The 23,402-nt window shown below is 40.7% G+C and overlaps 1 protein-coding gene across 4 annotated transcripts in view; it reads left to right on the forward strand.

Annotated features, from left to right (window-relative positions):
* LOC134222556 (AN1-type zinc finger protein 6) overlaps positions 1-23,402 on the forward strand; it is a 123,076-nt gene that overhangs the window by 82,504 nt on the left and 17,170 nt on the right. Inside the window, exon 2 of one of the 4 annotated variants that reach the window (XM_062701732.1) lies at positions 5,152-5,200. The exons of the other annotated variants lie outside the window; for them this stretch is intronic. The gene's annotated coding sequence lies outside the window, so the exon portion shown is untranslated. The remainder of the gene's footprint in view (positions 1-5,151; positions 5,201-23,402) is intronic. 4 annotated transcript variants of the gene reach the window in all.

Raw genomic sequence — 23,402 nt, forward strand, 5'->3', positions numbered from 1 at the left:
TCATGAACATGTACGTCCAAGTTTGGAAGATGATATTAGCATTTCCATATCATTGTAAATCGTTTAACTTCACGTAGAAGTAACACACACGAAATCATTAATTTAGTATAGGTTTGATGCTGATCAAAATTTGTCCACTACCCTAAGGAAACCAGGTTCTCAAAATCACTTCCAGATGTGGCCAATGTGTCCAGAAACCTTCAAAATCCCATCTTTTGCTTGTATGGTCTTTCAAAATCGTGATTTTTAATAAGTTGCAAGCTTGCGTTTGAAACCATATGAGAAGTTTCCAGGAGAAGGGAATCAGGTTTCCGTAATATCCGGAACCGGATTCTGATGATCCAACTTCTTATATCAGACAATGATTGAACACATTTGCATCAACAACATTGTAGGCATTTTTGATTAGTTATCAATGGACGACATGCTAACGCATTAGCTCTGAAAATTTCATAGAAATTGGACAAAAACAAGTTTATTTCGGGTCCACTTCATAGCCCAGACCAAAAACGGTTTAAACAATGTTTCGTAAAAGCATAAAGTCGAGTCAAGTACGAGACAATGATGACGACCTCACAGTTGAGGTCGAATTCCTTATCTGCTAAGATAACAAAACGTAGTGGAATTAAATGGAAAGTAATAAACTCGTCTTAGACGTTTGAAAATTGATTTTTTAAACCAAAAAATGGACACATTTTCAAAGGATATTTGTATCCGCCAGAGTTTTCAACAAAATGATTGTCATGTACTCAGCCGCCGAATCACGGCTCTGTACGGTACAACGGATGTGTGGGGATTTAATCTGGGGCACCAGCCAGCCAGTGGTAATTAACACACAATCGTCAGAACAGCAGAAGTATCGGTGGGATCTGAATAATAGTACCGACCTACTGGTAGCTACTTTGTGCTACAATTTATTCTGTTTCTTCATGAGCCAGCAATCGCGTCGCCCGGTAGCGTCGCGCAATCTCAGACAGTTTCCCATGGTGCGCAGATTATTTTTCCCATGGGAAAGTGAAAACAATGGCCTCAGTCGCGGTTCAGCAAGCAGGTCACACTCTTTACTGCTGGCAGCGCCACGATGAGAGTGGAGGAAATTTATTCTTGGTTTCAAGCGAAAAAATATAGCACTGATTGCGGAAACCGAACCCGACCAAGCTCGGCACTGAAAGGTAAAATGGAGTACATAATCATAGGCATGTTGGAAAGGGAAAAGAAGGAGGCAAGCGACAGTACATAAAACAAACATATTTTCTCTTTCATTTTCCGGCGATACGGCGCGGTGCGGTGGTGTTGTTACGGTTTTCCTCCTTCTCGATTTCGCTCTGATTGTGCATCGGCAATAACCTACTTCTGGCGGCAGCTGTTGCTGCTTTTGTTATTGACGCAAGCAAGGTCGTCCCTTTCCCCTGCCTGGCGCCAGCCGAACCCGATATTGACGGACACATTTTTCGAGCGCCTACTGTTGCTATTGCCACTACTTGATAATGGGTGTCGTACATTGGAGAAGAAACATGTTTCCGTTGGCCAGAATCTTAATCGACGATTACTGCAACCTATAGAGTGTGTCCGACTAAGAAGGCATTCTGTCCCAATGTTCCTGGACCTGTTTCACCTGTCTGAAACTTGTGCCCACCTTCGAAGACATGTCACGACGGCCGCAAGAAATGCAAAAGCGATAAATTCTAAACAGGTTCTTGCCACGCGTCGTGTCCGTCCAGCAGAGAGGAGATGTGTCTGGCCCACTCATATATCCATGCGGGCCACTATTAGGTAGCGCTGCTGGTTCGGATGACGACAATCAGGTTCGACCGGCATAAAAATTGCAAACCCTCATCGTCGATTTCGTCGTCGTCGTCGTCGTCGTCAGTTGTTCAAATCGATTCAGTCTGGCGGTTGCCAGCAGAATCAGCAGCAACACGGAACGGTAATTATGGCAATTATGAAACGCACGAACAACTGTTCTTTTGCCTAAATGTTAATGGCTGGGAAGATTTGTGTGAAACTGTACACATGTTGTGGGGACGCAATGTGCGGATAGGTGTGCTCGGTTTGTCCAGTTCAAATTGGACGGTTGGGAACGCAGGCAGGAGCTACGTATGCATATCCGGAACATGTACGAGTTGTTGCCAATGGTTCAGTGAAACTTGAAGCACGTCACGACTTTTGAGAAATTCGTATCTTGTTTATACCGTTGAAAATCATGATGAATTTGCTGCGAGTGCGTCATTTCGAGGGGTAATCATAAATTGTTACTAATTTCAAATTGTATAATTGTTAAATCGAATAAATCGCTGCATTTTTTTAGAGTTTAGATCATTTCTAATTCGGATTGTACATTTGTTTTAAAGTTTTGATGTGCAAATCGGAGACATCACACGAAGAGGCAAGTAAATCACGAATATCATCAGCTATGCGCTTGTAATCGCATAACTGTCCCATATGAATAGGAAACCCGGCAAAGGTGGAACAATTATGCAATCATAGGCAGTATGGGAAAATCACCCATCGTTCATGTTGAAAAAAAAATAGTTTAATATGAGAAGCAATATGCAAAAGACAGCAGTCTGAACCAAAAATAACGTTTATTTTTATCTAAGGACTTGAACCATGCGCGAATGAGTCTTTAAGGTGTCTGTATAAAAGGCAATTCATCACATTCTCTGAATGGAGGTCAGTTATTCTTTATCAGAAGACAAACAGAAATGGCCTGCTTGCAATTCGTTTTTACCATTAAAATCTACAGTATCTAGTCAACGCCATCATCGAAACACGATAGCAATCCAATATCACCATCATTCCACGTTGTTGCAACGACTACAACAGTGCTTGATTATGATCAACCATCACAACGACGACGAATCGCCTGGCAGATTACGAAAGACTCATGTACTACGCACCACCATATGAGAATCGGTTTCCCATCGCCGCAAGTGCGTAGTCAACGGCCTATGCTGGTGGCGTCACACCATTCGTCGACCGTCGTCACCAACATCATCATCGTGCCCATGGTCGGCCTCGCCATAACGATCATCGTCATCATTGGACTTGTATTGAGGTTAAAAGCATTCGCGGCCTACATTCTTTTTTCCTTGTTCAGAAAAGCAATCCCCCCTTGCAGCAATGCGTCGCAATACGTCTGCATCATTCACCGTACGCAAGCCAGCCAGATTCAACGACGCAGATCGAATCGTATGGAAAAGCAGCTGTTTTTATCTGGATTGATGTTTGAAAACGGCGTATGTGGTTGAATCGGGGTCGAAATTTCAAAAGGTAAAAAAATAATTTCTATTATAAGATGGGTTTCATAACCATACTTCAAAGTTAATAAAAAAAAAGTTGTTTGTAGTGCACATTGTAAATATGTATCTGTATAAATCACTACAAAACATGATACGTTTTATATGTTTACGTTTATATTTGCACGTAAAAGAGTCAACCAATTCTCATTTCATCCAACCTTTATTGTAAAAATCAAATAGAAGCCGTGGTATGGCGTTTTCAACGACGACCCGCAATTTATGTGATCCACATACTTTTTTACCGATTTCAACTTGCAGCGTGCGACTTGGACTCAATTACGGAACCAAAACAAGCGGATGATGGAAATGCGAATAGCGAATATCAACATTTTCTGCTCGTGAATGGGAATGAAGTGAATGCGAAAAAAAACTTGGTTGTTGAAAAATGAAAGTTATTTTGATGGTCGCTACGACCGCTGCCGCTAGCCAGTGCAAGTGGGGTGGACTGACCGACAGGTGGACAAATGCGGCGACCCGAAGTGGTGAGGACTGATGATCGTAATGGACGCGATGAAAAAGGGTTATTGCGTCGAATTGCGATGTAATTTGCTGAACGGCTCTTTAACTGCATCTTTAGTGCAGCATTCGAAACGCATACCAACTCAAGTGTATTGCTTTGTTCAAGTTATTGGACGGTTTGATTGTAGTAATAATCAAATCATTGATACTTTCATCCTGTGTAGAGAATTATATTCACGAGGAATAAGGAATCAAGGGGTTGTCTCACGAATAATATTTTCATCTCAGCGACGTTTTCTGTTGTTACGTTAGACATGTGCGCCTGAAATCCATTCACAAATAGACAGCACCGATCTCACGCCCTGTTTAGAAATTGAAGTATGTCGTTGACGTTTTCCCTTTCCCTATTTCAGTCTTATCCGTCACGTTTGCAAACCAGCTTCGGCCGTGATCACGTGCTGCATTCCTCGGAATACCATAGCTTTGGTTATTTAGTTGGATGTTGGATGTTTATTTTTGACCAAACAGTAGTGCACCAATTGCCATCAACCACGAGCTGCAATTTACGAAATGCGCTCTGCGCCTTCACCCACCACCTCCACTAAAACCGACTTCCCGGCAGGGCGGTGATGGGTGCATGCATGCGCGCAACAGCTCGCAAATGCAAGTCAATTAACTCGAAAGAAAGCGATTATCGTTTTGTTTTAAACCCCCCGTCCGCTCGACTGACTGACTGACTGAACTGCACTGATTTGCGTGGGTGTAGCTCCGATCTGCATGTTCTGTTTTCGGTTCCTACCTGCCTATTGAACAATGCACTGATTAATGGAAAAATCCCCGTCTTGCAGCTCTGCTGCACTCAAAAATAATATATAACGCCGCTGCGCTCTAGTCATAATCGTGGCTCGTCGCGGTCCTAATTGAGCTATTGAAACTCGAGAGTGCAGGAATCCGAGTGTGGGTATGGGCCTTGCCGCGCGCGGTATTGCTAATTGGTTTTACAAGCAACCTCGCCCAATCAACGGTGGTGAATTGTCTGTTTGTCTATAACACGCTCATGCGAGGTTTCCAAACGCGAAGCTTTTACCAGCGAACACTAGAGCACTTGGGCAAAGAATAGCACTTCCTTTTGGGGTTCTTCGGGAAATTTGGTAATTCTTCCGGTACTTAGTGAAGTTCTTATCCGTCTCTATTTTAAATTCATGTAATTACGGCAGAAGCCGGAGTTCATCAAGGTCATTATCTAGATGAAATCCTATTTTCTCGTGCAATATACACTGTGATCTACCTTTGTTGCTATCTAATTAATCTAATTGAAAGATAATATTTTTCAGCTTTCATCTACAAACACATTTTAATAAAAATTTTGTTTTCTTTTCTCTATTTCCAGGTTAGTTTTCAAATTGTTATCATTTTAGTGTTTCAATCTTCCATTGCAAGTAAGTTTTCACCGCAAATGTTATTGGAACTTTGATGGCTATGGTATCGAGCTCAATTTTCGATCATCAAGAATATAATAACGATTATATATAAAATGTATGAAGAAGAACACTTTTAAATGCAAAGGGATTGGTTTTCGCTTCTCCTACATATTTTTATCGCAATCCCTAATGCAGAAGACAGTCACGATTTAAATCATCATTGCTGTTTCCGCGACGAATAAGATTGTTATTGTGGGATCTTCCCTTTCATTCTCTTTTATTTTTTGTTGGTCTTTTTCTCCACAAGAAGAGGTTTTTACCGGCTTTGACGTCGGCGTTTATCGTAAGTTTGCTCAGCATCTCGCTAAAAGCACTTTTTGCAAACGGCGTTTTAAAGAAATTTTGTCTATTTTTTGTGGAAATTTGCGGCAACTCCCCGTGGAAATCCGACGGAATTTCCCGTGAATAACCATGGCACTTTCCCAAGGAAGTTAGTGGAAATGTCTTATGTAAATTCGTGGGAGTTGTCCGTGGAAAGCCGTGGGATTTTTTTGTAAAAATTCCAAAGAATTTCTCATGGAAATTCAAAGGAACATTCCGTATAAATTCGAAAGAATTTCCCGTGGAAGTTCGATGGAACTTCTCGAGAAAATGCGAAGTAGCTTTACGATAAAGTTGGAAAAAATTGTGCGTGCAAATTCGAAGGATATTTGAATAAATTTCCATGGATGGGATTCAAAGGGAATTTCCTGTGAAAATTCGAGGTAATTTTCTGTGAAAACTTGAGGTAATTTTCCGTGGAAATTTGAGAGAATTTACCGTGGAAATTCTAGGGAATTTTCCATGGAAATTCGAAAAATTGCATAGAAAGCACAATAAATGGAGCATATGATTTGCTATCCATTCTCAATGTACACGTTTCAGGAGCTCACGTATTTTAAGTCAATAACGGCGCCTGCCACGTCCTTACGGTCATATAGAAAAGGAAGGATTGTTAGTTCGACTCTCGTTGCTACTAAAGACTGAGAACACCTCTGCATCTCCACGATTGTCTTGAGATGTGGTATTGTGTTAGTTGTACAGGATATTTTATCTGGATTCACTTTGGTGAGTGATACGATTTATTGGAGGGGATTATTTTATTTATTTATTATCAGACTAAGGCCGGAGTGGCCTGTGCTGCACATAAAAGTCTTCTCCATTCAGTTCGGCCCATGGCTGCACTTCGCCAATCACGCAGTCGGCGGAGGGTCCGCAAATCGTCCTCCACCTGATCGATTCACCTTGCCCGCTGTGCACCTCGCCTTCTTGTTCCCGTCGGATCGTTGTCGAGAACCATTTTCACCGGATTACTGTCCGACATTCTGGCTACGTGCCCGGCCCACCGCAGTCTTCCGATTTTCGCGGTGTGAACGAAGGATGGTTCTCCCAACAGCTGATGCAACTCGTGGTTCATTCGCCTCCTCCACTTACCGTCCGCCATCTGCACCCCACCATAGATGGTACGCAACACTTTCCTTTCACAAACTCCCAGTGCGCGTTGGTCCTTCACGAGCATCGTCCAGGTCTCGTGTCCGTAGAGAACTACCGGTCTTATAAGCGTTTTGTAGATAGCCAGTTTGGTACGGCAGCGAACTCTATTCGATCGGAGCGTCTTACGGAGTCCAAAGTACGTACGATTTCCAGCCACTATGCGCCTCCGAATTTCTCTGCTGGTATCGTTATCGGCGGTCACCAGTGAGCCCAAGTACACGAATTCTTCAACCACCTCGATTTCGTCACCACCGATAGAAACTCGTGGTGGGTGGCTTACATTGACCTCTCTTGAGCCTCTTCCTATCATGTACTTCGTCTTCGACGTGTTGATGACTAGTCCAAACCTAGCTTCGCTTTTCAGTCAGATGTAGGCTTCCTCCATCCTCTCAAAGTTACGTGCCATGATATCAATGTCGTCGGCGAAACCAAATAACTGGACGGACTTCGTGAAAATCGTACCACTCGTGTCAATCCCTGCCCTTCGTATTACTCGGATTATATGAAATGCAAATAAAAACGCGTAATTTATTTATTTTCCGAACGGTACAGAGCAAAACAAAATATCTCGGATCGCGCTACCGTTTTGCTTGCTAATCGAAATACGATCAATCGCGTAATCAGCACAGAACTAAATTTTCGGATCCCGCGAAGGTTATGCGTCCGATTTACTATCCGACCGCGCAGAATAAAACTAATACACGGATCCGCGTCCGATACGTACCACGTTTAATTACGAACTAATTGCTTCACTTTTCGACCGTGTTCTGTTCTACAGGGTGCGGCAGAAAGTAATGCGAAAATGTTAAAACTTTAATTATGGGTTAATTCGAGTAGCTAGTAACTAATTTCTGATGAAAGTATGTTTGTTTATGTTTACTTTCAAATGCCGCACCGATAGATTGTAATTGTTGTATTGCAAATTTGTAAAAATGTACTCAAAAGAAGTGAGTACTAGTTTGTTGCTCGTCCAGAAGACGCCGAATGAGATTGCTATCGTGGTACAGGGTGGCCACTGAACCGGGAAAACCGGGAATTAACCGGGAATCAGGTAGAACCGGGAAAAACCGGGAAATAACCGGGAATTTGATTTTTAGTTTTGTTTCGATAGACTAAATGCAAGCTATAATCAACTAATTAACTTCTTGTCTGTTTTTTTAAACATTTTTTCCGATAATTATTTACATTTTATTTAAATTCTAGGATTTATGAAATGCTGTTTGAATGAGTTTTGTTATCAGATTGTTAAAGTTTTTTTATTAGGATGTACATTTTTATAAGGAATTTTTTTGAGCTCAGAAATCCCAATTTTTCCGTGATTTCTTAACAGTTGAATAATTTCTTCGTGTCCAGCATAACAACACAGAAATTCCTTGACAATCATAGGTTTTAGAAATCACGTTTGAAGAATTATGTTTACAGAATTTATCAATCTTTTAAAAAGATTTTTTTTTTGATTTTCTGGAAGATTTTGCCCTCAGTATTGAGGGTTATGAGTTTGAGTCCCATCGAAGGAAAGTGGTTACCTCCAATACACTTTTCAAAACAAAATCTTTCACATAATGTACATATTTACATCGGAGATTTTCAGAGAACTGTAAATAAATAAAAACTAAGAGATTTCAGAAGTTTCAGGATAAATTTCTCAGTTCAAATATTGAAGAACTCATAATCGATAACCCTTTTGCTTCTAAGATCCTTTCGCGTATCCCAGCTTTCTTCTCTAAATACAAATACCTTAGCTCTTAAATCTGCTTAGTGTTATATGTTTCTTAGTTAAAACTGTTTCTTTGTGTTAAATTGTTTCTATTCAAGAAAACACACTTACCTTCTATAAATCTGATTGATAATTTTAGAAAATTATATCAGCATTACAGAATTTACAAAATATCAAAAATCATTCTAAAGCTAAGATATTAAACTGGAATCTTAGAAGTATATTTGAATTTAAGATTTTTTTTCGAACACATGGTGGTCTGTAAAACCATTAGCGATACTCAATTTCTTATAAAATGCTTTCCCTAAAAACAGCACTTTAAAATCCGCTTTGAAATTCTCAGAGAAATCTGACAAAAATATTTCTTGAGCTGTTTCGTTTTTGAATAATGATTCCGATTCTAAGCATGAACGTTTCGAAATCATTTAATTTTTCTTAAATAAATCCTATCTCAAGTTCCTAAAGCATGTTATTTTTTTAACTTGATAAGGCGTTATTTTGAGCAAGTTCATAACAACGGAATACGAATGCCTTGAGCTCATATTGAATAGAAGTGCTTTATGATATGAAAACATATCTCATCTTTAACTTCCTTTTTTCGGTAGTTATTATTATTTATTTTATATTATTATTATTATTTTTCTGAAGAACGCTTTAATGTTTTTTTTAAGAAAAATATTTTGCTTGAAAAATCTTTGATATATTAATCACAATTCGGATCAAAATTATATAATGAGCTCGTTTATTTTTCAAATCAGAATTTACAATGAAAAATAATTAATAGCAATGTTTCTATCACTTACCAGAGATTCGTTTTAATTAATGTGTTGCCAATGGTATAAAAAGAAAAAACCAATGCAGAAATAGCTTTGATTCACTTCTAAGTTAGAAGTTCTAACAGTGACTGCTAGAATGGTCATCCAAGGCGTATAGAGCAGGAACGAGCGGTTGGCTTATAACTGCCAAGCCTGTTACTGAAAAAAGCGTCACAGCGGAATTTGCTTAACGGGCGGTTTATTAACACATTACCATATTGTTTTCTTTGATTTATTTAGAATGTATTGTAATAAAATTCCACATATTTTGATACTGAATTTAAGTCACATGAAACGATCGAAAAAATGTCGAGTAAAAAAGGATGGTTGTTTCACAGATTGATTTGTCAAAGGAATACAACACCTCATTCCTCGATCATATTTTTTCTCGATACACTTGCCGGGAAAGTTCAATATTTGAACCGGGAAAAAACCGGGAAATCCAAAATGGAAATTGAGTGGCCACCCTGGTGGTAGAATGGATTTTGCCCACGGTTTATCGCCTTAACATCTCGCTTATCTTTTCAAAAGGACATAAGTAGCATTTTTTTCATGAATTAATTTGAATAGCGCAATCAACAGAACAACATGAAAGCTTTAGATTGCAGTACTCAAATTAATTAATGAAAAAAAAAATCCTCCATGGCGACCAGGGACAGTGTCACCGCAATCACCGAGTCCTGGGGTACTCCGGTTTCCTCCTTCATCGATTTTGAGGTGTAAGACTCGGAACGAGCAGTCGAGTAAAAAGTTCTTGATAAAGGTGAGGAGGCCGAAGACACCCCAGAGTGTCGGTTTCTTGAGGACGCCGGGGGTCCATGCACGGTTGTACGCGTGGGAGATGTCGAGGGACACAAGCTCGACGTGTTTGCCTTGCGTCTTTGCCTCTTTGGCCGATAGGTTCCGGTACCACGGCAGGAGCGGAATGCGTGTTGGCGATGATAAATCTTACCTGAGGTCTCCAGGAAGTGCGTTAGGCGACGGTTGACCATTCGCTCCATTATTTTGGAGCCGACATTGGTGAGGACGATGGGTCGGTAACTTCCTGCTTCGTTCGCTGGGCCATGGTTTTTTGGTATCGGGACTACCAAGCAGGTGGAACTTGGAAGGAAGTGATTTCCGCTGCGGGAGCTGGATGTTTATTGCGGAAGTTTTCAGGGTACTCCAGGAAAGATGATTGTCGGTGGAAGTGGTCGGCTAGCGCGTCAGCCACGATCTCTGGGTCCCGGTGGGTAACGCCGTCCATGCTCAGGGTATTTCCATTTGCTCGTCGCTTACCTTGGAACGCGTTGATACGCCTCCAGAGTTCGGTCGAGGACTGGTCCGGATTGATTCCGTCCAGAAAGTCGATCCAGGCTTTGTCTTTGGTGTCGCGAAGGGTTTGGCGGCAGTCGTTCCGGGCTGTTTGGTATTTGGTATTTCCTTTATTCATATATTTTCTTTTATATATTCCAGCTAGTATTATGTTATATTAATACCAATGGAAAGTTAGAGACCTTAGCAAACTTTTCTCCGAAGTAACTAAATTGCTGTAATGAAGAGTTTTGTACTCCCTCATACAGCATGAAAAAATAAATTCAAAGAGCGGGAAAAGTTTGACAGCTAAGTAACGGCAAAATAATTTTGTTTTTGGGGTTGATTTCAAAATATCCCTTTACTCACTTGAGAAGAAAAAAGCGGCACTATCCGCAACCCCCAGGTCCTGCCGAAACATGAGAATGTAGCCCGCAGCTCTTGTGCCACCCGAAAACTGTGTCTCAAATGCAGATGTCTAAAACTAAATAAAGAAAAGTATTGCGCAGCGACCTACATTTCATCGGTTCGACTCGCGCAACAACCGTCCGGTTGAAGTGCGATCCAAATTCGACCAGACATGCGCCAATAAAATTATTCATCATAGCATCATCGCTTCCGCATCGCAATTAGCAGCGCTACGCTACATTATTCCAGCCGGCTTATGTAGAGTAAGCTGGGGAAAAGCTTACTCGGTTTTGATTTTCCGTGTTGCAATAAAACACTGAATAAAACCACTAAATCACGACCCTAATTTGTATAGAACGTTATAGTACAAAATACTGCCAATTCATTTTAAAAAATAATAATCTACATTATCGTGATATTTTTCTTTATTTTTATTCACTGGAATCGGATCCCACAGCTACGCCATTGCGCTCCTGCGCAACTTATGTACTGATTAACCACTTCCGCAGTTCATACTACCATTTGAAGAAGCTTCTGTACAAAAGTGCTTTTTCCCCAACTTACGCTACACAGCCGCCGCCCGGAGTTGGTTCTGCAAAGAGTGAGAGTTTTGGAGCGATGAAACGCACAATTCACACCCATTTCCATTCACACCTTTACTTCATCATTGTTTCCCATGCATTTGAAATAAGCCTCCCCGACTCCGGTAGCCAGCAGCCATCGCCGTTTAGGGGAAAACGTGGAAAATGCCTGAAGAACTGACACTGTCTACTACTCGCATTGTTTAAATCACAGAAGCAATAAAAAAAAGCTCATATGGTCTAGAAGGAAAAACAAACAAAGTTAGTTTCCTACAGTTTTGAGTATCAGCTATGGTGGACATTATTTGCAATGCTGGCAGTTTCTGAAACTGTTTCTGAGCATTGAATACTGAACTGTTTCACCTTAACGATAGTTGCGTGTTACGTGGCGTTGTTGGCTTTGATGGTGATTGGTGGTGAAAGAAAGCTGCTTTACATAACTGAAAATATGTGCCTTTTTCGGGGGATTAATTCGCAAACTTTTTTTTTCATCGTTACTGTGATCCACATTAATAGCAACAATTGGTGAAATGGAGAAGTAGCTTCGTGATTTTGGACGATGAGAGATCCATCCAGTACAATATTAAGTTTTATCGGAGCGCTTATCAGACGCTTATTTTGACCACAGAAAAAAAATTAGTCTTCTAGATTGTTTTTATTTGTTCAGAATGGAGCTTGCATGATGGCAATGGAAAACGACACACCAAATAAGGTTTAATTAGCTTCTTTTGCGAATTTCATCAATACGGGAGTTTTTTTATTATTATAATTGAACAATTATCCTACAGTTCAACAATCATTATTTTGATTTTAAACTGTGAAAAATTATCATAACGGCCATATTAATAGTTAATTGGTTGATGAGCAAACATGTAGTCATTCCTATTGCTTTACTTATTCAACCCATCAAGGATTTTTACCAAGCACGTTACCGTCGAGCTTACCTCACAGGTGTTCTATGTAACGCAGAGCATGGCTCACCGCTCACGCTAATGATAGCAAACATTAAAGCCCCAAGTTGAATAGAAGGTTTCCTATGATTCATATTTATTGGTAAGCTGTATGATTCACAGAAAAAGAATGACTCATTCTGGACTCGATAGAATTTGTGCATCAGAGCTGAATCCGATAGTTCAACGGTGTAATTAACACCCAGCAATGAAAATGTTACCATCGCATCGTCCAGCATGCATCAATTGAGTTAGTATGATTTACTACCATCCAGGTGAAATCTCTTGCCAAATCCAACAATATGGCCGCAATGAGTAGAACAAGCTTCCAACGTGAGTCATCACATCATCCGTCGTCGTCATGCACAGACATTTCTGCAAACCTTCAATTCCCGGCTGTACACGCAATGTGTCCATATGACTAACGGTATCAAATCGAAAATACTCATACGAAGCAAATATGTTGTCGAAGCAATCGATTGGAAATGAAAAGGCAGAGACTCGTGACGAGTGACGTCGTCGCCATTGTGGTATGAAAACGTTCGACCTGCCGCGCCGCGTTAGCACGTTCCAATCTGTTGAAAAATTAAATTTTTCGTTCGGAATCGTTTTGCATCAACTTTCAAGATCTCCTCTCGCGTACAGCATCACACTCCTCGGTGGCGCACACATTGCCTCATAGAGAGTGTTATCTTGCCGTTTCAATCAGCTATGATACGACTACGGCAGCACCTCTCTTCTCCGCTTAAAGATCCGTCCTTCTCGCATGGCAAAGGAGTAACTCAGCTTGGCAAATAGATTGCTTTCCGTTTGTCCGTCCCAATACGACTTCTCCGGTTTCACGCTGACGGGTTCCATCCTACCAGTTTCTGTTCGTTTGTCCGTCCAGGCACGCTCGCATTCCGCGCTGGAATGTTGAGCCCACCATCCATAATGGCAAGCAGCTATCGGGATCTCGGACTCGGACATGTCGCAGGCGAGCATGTACCTGCCTGACAACGTCTTGACTTGATGGGGTCGTTGTTGTTGTTGGTGGTGCTGCCCTCGATCTGTCTCTGCCGCATCACTGTTCGGGCGTGAGCTTAATATTAATGGTGTTTTTCTGGAGTTGTTTGGTTCGGAAAGCGAGATGACTTTCATTCCACCATCGGTGATGGCGACCTCTATCAATCATTCGCTTTTTATTTGCGGATCTTAGTTTCATATTTCAACTGGTTCTTTCACCGAATTTGGTTTAGAAAACTTTCGACAAAATGATTATTTTAAATTTGTTTTAGTAATTGTTGCATGAAACTCAACATTGCAATTGTTTTTTTATTGACACTCTCTTAACTCTTCGAAGGAATTTGAACCACTCTGCTTTTCTGAACGGTCATAACTAATCATTCCTTTTTGTTTTAATCATAATTTCGATAACACCGTTTCCGCCCATTTCGATAAGACTTTCAGATTTCTGTTACTTATCATAAATTTCCTTTATCATTTCACATTTCGGTGTTTTTCTTTCGAATCCATTTATCAGCTCACAAACTTCAGCACTCGCATGCAATCACGCCTATCCAGTATCTATAATCTCAACACAACCCGTGTTCGACAAAAACAGTTTTCAATATCTGAAAACCAAATCCACATCAGCTAAGGTCCAGACAAAACTTCCGCTGCGTTCCACCGTAAGTGGTGTGTTCATTGATTTGCCTTTAGCTTTTGCCTTTCTTCCAGTATTCTTGATCAGCAAAGCAAAAAAAATAATATCGTAGGGGACAAAACATCATTCCTGATTGCGCCGTGCCGTGCCGGCGATGTCTTTAACCCCATGCCGGCGGGCTGAGTTGAGGGTAACCAGCTCAAGCTGGACCCCAATGTGTCATAAATGGAAAGAAAAACGAGTTCCACTTCCAGAGTTCAAGATCTGTTCGTATTTGACTTGATCCTGCAACTCGAACGCACCTCCCTCTGCAGAGTCCGGAATCGGCTGGTTACCCTAGCGGACAAAGAAGAACCCAACTAAATTGAACTCTACGGCTAGCTGCCACAATCAATAAGAGACTAAGACGAAGAACGTCTGCGCGTCTGCTGGTGGCGGCGTTGGTTTACAGCCGTGGTGATCGTAAGAAACAGCCCGAAAAAAAAACTAGCTGAATCCAATCCAATGCAGCGCAGCTGGAACATGCCGAGCTCTGGGAAGCGTCTATCCATGTGTCTAGCACAAAGCAAAGTGTGGGTCTTCGAAATGTTGAAACGCTTGTTTCGGCGTTTTTTTGTAAAGTGGAATTTTTGTATTTTTCTGGACCTCTTCTGTAGATGCGGATGGGGAAAAAGTGGAGCATATAAAATAAAACTATGAAGTTTGATTAACGTCTACTTTTTACGCTGCGAATGGGAAGGTCCTTTCTTTGTTGCGTGTATGTATAGACTTTAGGAATTTTGGATTGCGGCTTTTCAGGAGGTTGACTACAGTTAATATCAGAACTATAATCCTAAAATTTTAAATTTAGGCTTAAAAATTTTCTTCGAAAACTATTACTAAAGTTTGGAATCTGTTTCAGAACTTGATCGCAAATAATAAAACTTAGAAATTCTGATATATTTTTCTTGCAAAAAATTCCTCGTCAAGTTCGTTCAATAAAAATGTTTTAAAATCCTTCGAAAATTCGTGTTGGAATTTCTCTTGAAATTATTAGAACAAAATGCGTTAAAGACTTCTAGTTTTTGGGGACTTTTCTGCAAATAATTCTTCCAAAATTCAATTCTCCAGTAATTCCGCTTGATTCTTCTCTGGTAGTTTTACAGACTGCGCGTTTGCTCATGTTTTATATTGCGGTCGAGCGATCAACGCAATATAATTTGGCTCTGCTTTGTGCAGTCTGTAAATCTATAAGCTACTGCGCATTCGATTGTTAGTGCGCGATTGATCGTATTTATATCAATGTTTAATTTCATATCAATGTTTAAAAACCTCTGAAGGTCACATCACTTATCAGTGTGAAAGAAGACCCAACGATATCTACACATTAGCAAATGTTCCTTCCTGTGATTTTTGTGGAGACGTAGAGGTCAACAAGGTTTTTTTTTCAAATAGCAAAAAGTCATCTTCTAATGCTCCTTCCGTTTTCTTAACTGACTGTAAGGACGTGGACGGCGCTGTTATTGTTTTTGTATTTATTGGTTACTGAAACTTGCACAGTGAGAATGATTGGCTAATCCCAATCAGCCGTACGTTGATTCATTGTGCAATTTAATTGATTCTGGCCAATCATGTAGTAGTTCACTGAAGTTCACACAATTGGGGCGAAACCCAATTAAAAGCAGCTAAACGTCAGAATGTGATGTCAAAAACGCGTTGACGTTTTGCTTCCGTAATATTTTCCTTTGTCCAATGCAACAAGTAAACAACATTGATGCTTATCAAAACGCCCCAATTAGCGAACGATCACTGTATAAAAATAAGTTTACATTTCCTTTGAGGCAATATAACTCATGAACGGATGGACCGATTTGCAAAATATAATCACTAATCGATTCGTCTTGGGATCAGCTTTGTTATATGAAAAGATATAATATTTTGCTGGACAAGTTGAACAAATATAAAAATACTACATTTTCATGAGTTCTGAAGGAAACCAACAAGCTCGAATTGATATCGAGCTTGAGTGCGACGCTGCAATGATTGACAGGTCGAAAACAATCCGACCATGATCGGGCAGGTTTGTTTAGTTTCTTATAAAAACTTCATGATTTTTTCCATTAAATCATGATGATATTTTTCTGATACTTCTGGACATCTCTTTGTAGGTTTTATTTTTCCTATAAGTTCCTTAAATATTTCCTTCAGTCGGAGTAACCAAATTCAGTCAAAGTTAGTTTAACAACTTGAATGTAACTATGAGTTGCGACAATTGGCTCGACACAAGACGGGGGACAAACCCCAGTTGATCACTATTGAATATTATCACGATCGGTCATTGCGTTCAAAAGTTATGAAGAAAATGGTTTGTTGAACCATATCAGCTTGGTTGGTTGAACGCTGTACAGCGTTTGCAAGAGCCGTAATGTAGGCAATTATTTATGATGTGTATCACACTAAGGCGAAACCAATCGATTGAATCGAGAAAGGAATCGTCACCGCTAGGTGGATTAATCTGGGTTTTGTGATTATTGTTGTCGAGGCTAGAAAACTCGCTCCAGTCACGACAATGGCGCAGTCGGTAGAAAGAGAAAAAAAACTTCTCGCCGGAAGGACGGTGAAACATAATTATCGGTAGACTATCAAAGCCTGGAAAACTCGCTCCAGTAACGACTATATTCCTTTAATCTATTCTGTTATTGTGATCGATCTCGATCGGAAATAAGAAATACAAGAGCTCACATCCTTCGGTCCGGATCGACATTTTTTTCAATTAACCCTCAAACATTGTATGTCACAATTTTAGGAACTTTTTTAATTTGGCGTAATCGATTCATTCCCACCAGACGAACTTTGCTAAAGACATATTTTTTACAAATTTCTAATTTGTGCGATATTCCTTACAATGTAGAAAATTCCATATATCGGAATACCTTGAGTTAGTCCAAAATAATTATTTCATATATAACTACCTAGTGGCCAAGTTCTAAGCTGTCTAATGTCTCATGTCATGTTTTTGTATCCTTTTTCACGAAAATCCCCGCATGCGAGGTACGCGCCCGCCTATGATCAATATTAGACAACGTAATGAAATATGATTAAATTATCTTTCGAAACTGCTCAAAAATTGGTAAAATAATGATGTGGACAGACAACGTATTTTTTTTAGCACAGACAGAAGGTTCATTCAAACTATGTTGGTCAACTTATGTACCCTACAGAAAGAATAGATTGCAATCCTTCTGCTAATAACGCCTGTTGAACGAAATATTAAGACAATTGAATTGAGTACGCGTCGTTTCAAATTCCAAGGTCAAATACAGTTACAGACGTTACAGTTACATGTGGATTACAAATAAATAATAATGTATCATTGTTAAGTTATTTTTGTTATAAAAGTTTAATTTGCTGTTTTCTGAAGTGTTGTTTTTTCGTAGTTATATTCGTTTTGTTTTTATGCAAACTGGATATGGCTAATTTACACCGTGTCCGATGTACTCTCATAGACATTCAAACTTCGATTATTTCACTTCAGTTATTCGGGTTTAAATGTAATTGTTCTTTTTAAATGTAATACCGTTTTCAACTCTTTTGATCAACTTCAACCGTACTGCAAACCGTTTTTAATTAAATTACTTCGAAAATGTTTGAGAAGAGTTTTAAAAATTTGTCCGAATGCTTCTCCGTGCATTTTTTTTTAGAAATATCATCTTTCGGCTACTTCTTCTTCTTCATGCAACTTTTATTTGCCAATACTGTACCCGGTGTAAAAGAAAAAGTCTTAGTTTTTCTGCGAAAAAAGAAAGTGTAAACGAACTCATCAACACATAGAAGACAGAGGTATTCGACAAACAAAATAATATCTAGATCTTTCCGTGTTTTGACGTAATGCAACATTACCAAAGCCCTTTCCAAATTATGTACTGCTTCTCCGTGCATTTCATCTTTCGACTTCTTCTTCATGCAACTTTTATTTGCCAATAATGTACACGGTTCAAAAAAAAAGAAAGTCTTGGTTTTTCAGCGAGCGTAAAAAGCGTAAACGAACTGAAAGGGGTTGGTGGTCATATGGCTATCTGCCTTATACGCAGGAGGTCGTGGGTTCAATCTCAATCCCAGGCCCGTTCCATTCCTCCTACTTTGTGTCTTTTCATATATTTCTTATGTTCTAGCAATCGCTAGAACTGGAAATGGGCTTTCATACCGTTTCCATCTTCTATCCCTATACCTACAACTTGATTAGTTCTACCAGGTAACTGTTAGAATTCGAAATAAGCGTTTTGTTTCGGCATCCAATTAGAATATACCACCCTTTCATACCTATCACATTGGCAACCCGTTAACCAAGACGAACCTCTGCTATAGAACCCCTAACGCCCAGATTCCAACAAAATTTCGTAGGAGCTCGTGGCGAGTGCAGAGGTGTTATCGGCTTGCAGTGGGCGAGTGATTGCATCACCAATTCCTTCCCATCCCCGATAGACTGTGAGGATATGGCCAGCGCTGTTATCGACCATTCAAAATATTAGAGCTCTAGGATTGTGCACATTGAGGTTGGAGACCAAATCCCATGCTTCCATCCATTGGTTCCTTGTGCAATTGCGATTGGTCTGGTCAATCACGGAGTAGCAACTACGAAATGCACGGTCATCATGCAAAAGAGAGCGTAAACGAATTCTTCAACACAAGACAAAAATATCTTCCGTGTTTTGACGTAAAAAAGCCCTTTCCAAATTATGTAATGCGATCCGGAAGGAATGATGTTTAAACAGGGCTGTTTTTGTAACTGCGTATAAAAAAAAGTAATATTTAATTTGTTAACAATCAATTTTTCTGTAAGTTATTCTTTTGATTGGACACGTCTAAGAAATGGTTGTAAAAAAATCGCACGATGCATAGAAGTAACCACTGTATTCATCAAAATTGCTCGAAATTAACTCCCTAATCAGAGAAAATGTGAGGCACAGTTGATTAAGGCCTTACGACAACCTAAAACATCCTTGGCACGCTGAAATTTGAAAATGGAAAATATTTGGTATACTAACAGCGAACTGTGCTGTTGAAAAAAGAAGATTTTTATCAACCGTAGAGTTGCCGTGATATACAATTAACTGTTTTCAATCTTAGGCTATTCAAACTATCCTTGAGTTCATGACATGAGGTCTACAGTTCCAAAAGAGCTTTTTTCGATATACAAAACTTGGATATGTATTCAATCATATTTGTTACATCGCTTCAAAAGGTCAAAAGATATCGAAAGATAGCTCTGGGAAGTTCTGAACCATCCAAATTGTCCTTAGGTTCCGCACGTGATATCTGCTAACACAATTTCCAAATAAAAAAAGAAAAGGTCTGGCTTCCCTCACAAGTCATAAATCGAGAAAAAGAGAAACCATGATGCCCAGCCCAGCAGTATTGTACACTGTACTTTGGAGCGCCATATTCTTGGCATACTTCTCTGCGTTTTTCGAAGGTAGTGCGTCCCTGGAACTCGAATTACGCTTATCATCCGATCAATCTCATTGGCTAACCAACCGTGTTAGTTTATCCGGAAATCCGTATTCGAACATTATCTGCCATAGCTGGTGACGATCGGTTGAGTCATATGTGGCTTTGAAGTCGAAAAATATATGATTTGTGGACTCCTGCTCTACGAACTCCCGTGCACATTGGCTTGACGGCACAAACATTTATAAGAGACTTGTAGCTCAGATGTTTGATCGCGTGATGATAACGACAGTCCTAGTCATCAACTTTTTTTTTGTAGTCCCAACTCCCATCAATTGTGTTTGAGTAGCTCTCCTAGTAGTTGATCAACTCTAGCGGCTTTCTTGTTTTGAAGCCGAAAAAATGGTAACTTGGCTTAGAAACCTCGCAGTTAATAACTGTGAAAGTGCTTAATGAACACTAAGCTGCGAGGCGGCTCTGTCCCAGTGTGGGTATGTATTGCCTATAAGAAGAAGAAGACAAAATGAACTGGAAGTGTGAAAACGTTACAAATAATTTAGGAAGCCACATTCTTTGGCGTTGGGATTCTCTTTGCCCATTCGCTTTTGTCGATAGGTGTTTGAGCTGACTTTTGGCCAAGTGACTTAATTTGTCTTCAAATTTGTACGGTTGAGTGCCACTTGACTACATTCATTAGCTCAGGGCGAACATTGTTCAACATAAAGCAAGATTTTGTTTTTCACAGTGATATCTTTTCCTTGTCTATTATGAACAAATCAAAGTCCTAATCAGTGAACCATAGAGTTGTTCGGCGCTGTTCCGGGAGGAAAAGCCAGCCGGGAGGCCTCGTACCTGTCTACCAAAGCAATAAAGGAAGGGCAGCCATAGCGAACTAAGGACGGCTTCTACTCCAATCGGAGATATTTATTGCTGTCGGAAATTGCGAATCTGGCCGGTGGTGTGTTACGTAGGTACGTACTTACGACGTGCAGCGCAACGTGATTCGCGAGCAAACAGCAGCAGTACACGACGGTATAGTCAATAGTGTAATTCACTCATCCATAGGAGGATGAGGAAGTGCGACCCCTTTTTCGATTCCATTTGCAATCCAACAACGCACTACACACTACAGCTTGCATCCATCACGCGTCGTCGTGATCGAGCGAGCGAACGAAGGCGCACTGGACGTTCGGTTCGTGCGGCGTAAACAGTCAAATAACTTATAAATATTTCCAGTGGCGTTTTCTTGGCAACGCACATTAGCCAAACAGTTTGTTTGTGTGTCGGATTCGGCGGCTTCGGTTTTACTGCGTTTCTGGTGGTGTGTCCGCTCCATAAGGAGGTAGCCAAGCCAAAAACACTCATCGTCCAAAAAAGAACCGCTCAACGATTCTGGATTGGTTGATCAGTTGAGTGTGTCGGTGGCTTTGTGGTTGGAATAAAGGAGATTTCCGGGGTCAACAATCGTTACGGCTTTTGGCCTCTTGTTGGTTTGACGTCGTCGCCCCCGGGAAATGCTTATCATCCCGAAAATCACAGGAAGTACTAACAGCCGTACGATGGTGTTGCTTGTTTGACCCCAAAGTACCTTCCATAAATTACCTAGTGCTGTTAAAAAGGGGTCACACAAGGGTCGAAACAACAACTTTTTGTGACATAATTTATAGACACTAAATGCGTCTCGCATTCTTGCCGTGATTTGAAATGTAAAAAGGGTTTTACACTACCGGTTCGGATTTTGGTCACAAAACTACCATCAACAAAAGGTTAATTTAAAACATAGCCAAAACGTTTAAGGTTGTGGTATTTTATTATGGATAGAGTTTTCTTAATAACTAGGTAGAATAAAAATCACGACTCTTCAGTTGTATTATAACTTCTCGTCCGTGGGGTCCAAATTAAAACGGTGTTCCCGGTTCTACAAATTTACTAACAAAATGTCGTTAACCACCTGACAGACAAATGACCCCTCACTGTAGAACAACGCTGAGAATTAATCCTCAGACGAGAACCCAACGTCAGAACAAGTCGGCTGCGGCGAGAAAGCAAGACCCCTAGAATGGAAATGGGAGGTCATTCAACTGCCTTCCCCGCGTGGTGTTCTCGTCGTCGTCATCGTCGCACGCTCGAGCCCCTTATGGAAGGTTCTGTTCAACGCACAGGCAGCAGCAGTCAGTCAGTCAGTCAGTCGTCGAGGAACGTCACGAGTCTGGAGCGAGGACGGGGGACGAGTATGAATATCGGTCGTTCTTCTTTCGGTTTTGCTTCCACCTTCTCGTCCGTTACTGTGCTTTTGACTCCTGTTGCACGTGGGGAGGGTCGCAGGACTTGCGGAACGGAACGGAGACGGGCGCGGTCATTCCCGTGCAGGGAGTTTGTGGGATTCCGTTGCTCTCCTCAATCTGTCTAACCGACGAATAGTATGATGTGTCAAAACGAAAGGGGAGATGAAGTCGAATTAAGAATAAATGGCAAATGGAACAGAAGTGTGTGTATTGGACGACGGCAACCCTTGGGGAGAATGTTTACAACCGTAACGTGTCCGACGATTTCCATAATAGCTCTCGTTGAGTCATACTTGGTGGGAAGGTATGACTATGCAACCCCGATAATGAAGCTCGACATGTGGTCAATTTTCATCCAGCATGCTCTCGCTGTCGTCGACCGTAGGAGGTATGATGGAACCACCGTGATGTGACACGACGCTTCACTTGGTGTGTCATGTCAAACTTACCTATGGAACGTAGGATTGGTGGAATCTCCACATGCAAAACAGTGAAGTAATCAATCCAATGCCACCCTTGGGGTTAATGGATCATTTCGCCTGGCCACATGCGTTGGAGGTCCAACAGGAGTCTCGCAGTGGTTGACCACCCGGTTTTGCTTTCGAACGAGTTGTCTCCTAAATTGCGTTCGGAAATCAAACATCGAGCATTCAATGTTCCTCAGTGGAATCGCTGTCCCTGCGTGCAGAGGATAAAGAGGATGAGAACAAGCACCACACATAATTCAAGGTCATTAGCCTTGGGGTTGCAAGCAGTCATGCACCACCAGCGAGCAGCAGAGTTCAGCTGCTGGTTGTTTATAATTCCGTGTACTGAGCCTTTGCTTCTTTGCACTGAGGCTGCTCGCTGCGGTGCAGTGCGCGGACAAAGAGCACCGATGTTTCATTGGAGAAGAACGCAGCACAAGGCGAAATCCTATATTTATGTGTGTAAAGTAGATCTACACATAAAGGCAATAACATAGGTAGTTCGTTTTACGAGGTTGGTTGGATCGACCAAGCGTGTGGCTTCCACATTTCATATAGGGTCACGGGAGGTAATGTTAGTTTAGGATGTAACGTTGGCTCATCACGCAAATTGATCAATAATTCAACAATAATACATAGTTTTGTGGAGAGGTATTAATCTCTGCTTCTCTTAAAAAGTGTATCAAGCATATTTTAGTTACATTACGCTAGATTCGTGCATTTGTTCAACTGATATAAACTAGCGTAAAAAAATCACTTTGACTCGGTTTTTTAGCAGTCGCTTGAGCAGGCAGTTGTTTTGAATGGATTGAATGAATGGATAACAATCACACTATTTTAGCATTCGTATTAAATTAACAATGTTCATTAGTATAGTGACACGATTAATCAAACATTAGACAACATTTGGAGCACTCGTTGCCAAATTACAGCTTTTACAAACGATTTATAGTGAATTATGCTCCAACCTTTCATGGGCTGAAAAAGCATCCAAAAAATTTGCCGAAATAAAGTCCAATTCGCTCGAGACTCCAATAGGAGACTGCGCACAATTATTGTTGTTTTTGAATACTTTGCGTAATAACCAAAAGTAAACATG

The sequence above is a fragment of the Armigeres subalbatus genome, chromosome 1 (assembly GCF_024139115.2).
Source record: "Armigeres subalbatus isolate Guangzhou_Male chromosome 1, GZ_Asu_2, whole genome shotgun sequence".
Classification (NCBI taxonomy): domain Eukaryota; kingdom Metazoa; phylum Arthropoda; class Insecta; order Diptera; family Culicidae; genus Armigeres; species Armigeres subalbatus.